The sequence below is a fragment of the Triticum aestivum genome, chromosome 4A, assembly GCF_018294505.1.
Source record: "Triticum aestivum cultivar Chinese Spring chromosome 4A, IWGSC CS RefSeq v2.1, whole genome shotgun sequence".
NCBI classification, from domain to species: Eukaryota; Viridiplantae; Streptophyta; class Magnoliopsida; order Poales; family Poaceae; genus Triticum; species Triticum aestivum.
This window is the reverse complement of record NC_057803.1, coordinates 13,491,856-13,496,177: the sequence shown is the minus strand read 5'-3', so window position 1 is coordinate 13,496,177 and position 4,322 is coordinate 13,491,856.

The following is a 4,322-nucleotide window of genomic DNA, read 5'->3' as shown; positions in this document are numbered from 1 at the left end:
AATTTATTGAGTCTTTTCCCTATGTCATCAAGTACATCAAGGGTAAAGAAAACATAGTAGCGGATGCTCTTTCCCGCATTTGCATGCTTGTCACGCAACTTGAGTTAGATGTCATTGGCTTCGAGCATATCAAAGACTTATATGAGCATGATACAACTTTTTCCATTCCTTATGCCAAGTGTTTGTCGAATACATCTTGGGAACGCTATTACATCAAAGATGGCTACCTTATGAGAGCTAACAAACTTTGCATTCCCGATTCCTTGCTTCGTTTGTTGCTTTTGCAGGAATCTCATGGAAGAGGCTTAATGGGACACTTCTGTCGTGGATTTGTCACGGCACATGTCCTTAGTGTCAGGACTTAGTCGCGAGGCCAACGCATCTATGTGGTAGCTTGAGAGGGGTTTAGTGGAACGAGAGACGCAGGGCGGATCAACACGCAAGACAAGGATTTAGACAGCTTCGGGCCCCGGGAAACATCATCCGGTAACAACCCTACATGTTGTTTGAGGCTAGGTCTCATTATCATCACGAGGGAGTCGCCGTAAACCGGCTCTCCTCTTTGTGTCTAGCCCTAAGATTGTTTCTTCTTGCTTGTAGCTTGTCCTCTTTGGGGAGCCCTGCCCCTCCTTATATATGTTGAAGGGGCGGTTTACATGTGGAGTCCTATTAGGATTAGGACTAGTCTATCTCTAATACAAACCGGATACAAGTCCCGGTCTTAACTCCTTGTAAGGTAAATATTCCTCATGCTTTTCCTCTTAAACCGGCCTTCATGAACCGCCCGTTGGGCCACCAGGTCTTGTCGCTCCTCTGACCCGCCTGCCGGATTACCAATGAACCGTAAACCGCCAGGTCCAAATGGGTCGCCAGTGAATTGTCAAGTCTTAGCCGGGTCTCAAGTAAACCGCTAAGTCCGGCCGTATTATACTTCCGGCCGGTTTACGCCGCAGGGTATATCCCCGACAACTTCGGACGCGACAAGACGTTCACCATGGTCTCGAAAAGCTACTTTTGGCCTAAGATGTTTCGGGATGTCAATCGTTTCACCAACCGGTGTTCTACATGTCGCAAAGCTAAGTCCAAAGCTCAATCTCATGGTCTCTATATACCTTTACCAATTCCATACCAGCCTTGGGAAGACATTAGCATGGACTTTGTACTTGGTTTGCCTAGGATTCGCAATGGGAAAGATTCCATATTTGTCGTTGTGGACCGTTTCTCAAAAATGGCACACTTTATTCCTTGTAACAAGATAGACGATGCTTCACATGTGGCTAATGTCTTTTGTAGGGAAATATTGCGTCTACAAGGTGTGCCAAAGACTATCGTCTCCGACCGCGACGTCAAGTTCCTTAGCTACTTTTGGAAGACCCTATGCGCCAAGCTCGGAATCAAGCTACTCTTCTCCATGGCGTACCATCCTCAAACCAACGGCCAAATGGAGGTGACAAACCGCACACTCTCTGCTCTACTTCGAGTACTCATCAAGAAGAACATCAAGGAGTAGGAAGAGTGTCTACCCATCGCCGAGTTCGCCTACAACCGAGCAAGACACTCAACAACCGGCAAGTCCCCTTTCGAGGTCGTCTATGGATTCAACCCTTTGTCACCATTGGATATTCTACCTCTACCACTCCAAGAGAGAATCAATTTGGACGCAAATGCACGAGCGACCCATCTCAAGAAGGTGCATGAAGATACAAGAAACACCATCGAGCACCAAGTACAATGCCTTGCGACCAAGCTCAACGTCAACAAGCAACCTATGGTCTTCAACATTGGTGATCTCGTTTGGCTACACCTTCGCAAGGAGCGCTTTCCACAAGAACGCAAGTCTAAGCTTCGACCTCGAGCAGATGGACCCTTCAAGGTGATTGCACGATACAACGACAACGCCTACAAGATCGACCTCCCGCGCGACAAATACAACGTGAGCGACATCTTCAACATCAAAGACCTCTCTCCTTCCATGGTGATGAAGAACTCGATCCGAGGACGGATCTTCCCCAAGGGAGGGGAGATGATGCGGAGCATCCCACGACCATCCCCATGGACGCAACCTCAACTATCCAAGCTCGAAGTGGACCAATGACAAGGGCTAGGGCACGTGCTATTCAATCCAAGGTGACATCACTCCTACTTGAGTTTTCCCCCTCTTCAAGTGAGACATGGCTACTGCCTAAGTCGGAGATACTATGTGTCATCAGGTACAATGCTCAAGACTCGGAGCCGAGGACTGTAGAAGAAGAGACAGGCGTCAACACTCTGGACAGCCCGGAACTTCTGGCCAGAGCCCGGAACTTCCGCCCCCCGGACCTTCCGGCCGACCCGGAGCTTCCGGTCGCCCGGAACCTCCGTCCTGCCCGGACTTTCCGCCCCCCGGATGCCAGCACATCTCCACCGTGACAACTCTCTGGTTAGGCGGGACCCTCCCCGAAACCTCCGGTGCCCGGAACTTCCGGCCCTGCCTGCGCGCAGCCACTTGGGCCGAGGCCCGTGTACCCTTTCGTCACCTAGACTATATATACTCTATCCTTTACGACTTTCTAGGGTTAGCGTTGGTTTAGCTCATACTTAGAGATAGAGCTTCGCTCATCCACATCGGATCTACTCCTCGTGAGAGACCGCGGCCTCTTCGGAGAAGATCCCTTTGGATTCAAGCCCCCTTTCTAAGGGAAGATCCCCCCGTGGATTCAAGACCTCCTCACGGAGAAGAACCGGCTACCCTTGTATCGTCCTTAGTTGTCTGTGGATTCGTGTATCGTTCTATGTACCCGACGATCTAGCACATGTGTGACTTGTTCTTGTTAGTTTGAGTGTTCCTCTTGTGTTTTCCCTCGTTTCCCTCCTCGTGTTCTTCGCGTTCTTCGCGGGATCCGTTCCTTTCGTGAAAGATCGGGCGATTAGGGTTCCACCCTACATCATCTTGGTATCTAGAGCAAGGTTGATCACGATTTCTGGGCCTCCCCGTTGTGTTTCTAGCCTAATTTTGTTGTTTTTCATCCTAATCCGAAAATCCCCACCAAAAATAGCCCCAATTTTTTTTTGTGATTTGTTCGTGTGTTGAGATTTTGTTGGTTTTGATCCGTGAATTTTGTGTGTGGTTCGTAGATCTAGCCTCCCCACCCTTCTTTTCCTCAAATTTCTTCTTTTTCCCCTTCGGATTTGGGATTTTTCCCCAAGTTTTTCCGCCCAAATCCACGATCCCGAAGTCTCTGTTCTTGGCAGAATCCCGACCACCGGAACTTCCGGTCTAGCCCGGACATTCCGGCCCCCGGACCTTCCGGCCTTCCCCGGAACCTCCGGACCCCGGACCCTCCGTCTTGCCCGGAACTTCCGGCTTCGACAGAAAGTTCGCACTACTTCCACAACTCCATCCAATTTTCCACCAAATTTTGTTCCGGTGCTCACCATATACCATATATACTTCCGCATACCTCCACCACTCCCGCGTAACCCAACTATTTTTGGACCGTTTCGCTCTCCGACACAATTGCCACTTTGAGGTTTGAGAATTTGAGTTGCGGTACCGTATCCTTTTGTGTTTCGGCTATCTAGGTACGGTTCGACATCGACATCACCGCCGCTCATCTTCGCCACGGACGCGTCATCAACAACGACTACCTCGACTATGACTTGGTATTCGTGCCACCATTTTGACACCATACCGGAAGCAAGACTGGTAACCTCATCTTGGTATTGGACATATCACTCTTGCCATTACATTGATAGCCATCATAGCCTTACTCCTTTGCGTTGCTTACCCATCGAGACTAGCCATTGAGTATTGCCGGCAACAAGACTTGTGCGCATTAGTGATCATACTTCCATAGCAAACATACATCATTGTTGCCTATATTGTTATCATCTCTTGTGTCACAAACTTGTCATCGCATACTCACTTGCTATCTTGGTTCGTCAAACATTGCATGAGAAAAGAGCTCAAACATCAAAGAGCCAACCAAGCTTTTAAGCAAAGAGGAAAGATAAGCAAAGAGCTTTTAAGCAAGAACCATAGCATCATACAACATTAATATTGTCATACTCGATCATCTTGGATCATATCATAGCAACACCTTGCATACAAAGTATTTGGGATAGAAGTCGTTTCATTTTTTCTAAGTAGGTTGTGCACAAGTTCTTGTATCTGCCTATTGTGCAATCGTGCAAGCGCCTCTCTAGTGTTGTGCAACAAGAGCATTTTTGTGGATTCCACATTTTGGCTCACCCTTGGTTGCACAACCCCACTTATCTTTTTGCGCTTGTGTTTCCGTGAACCTTATATGCTGGTCTACTTGTTACATTGCAGCTTGCGAATC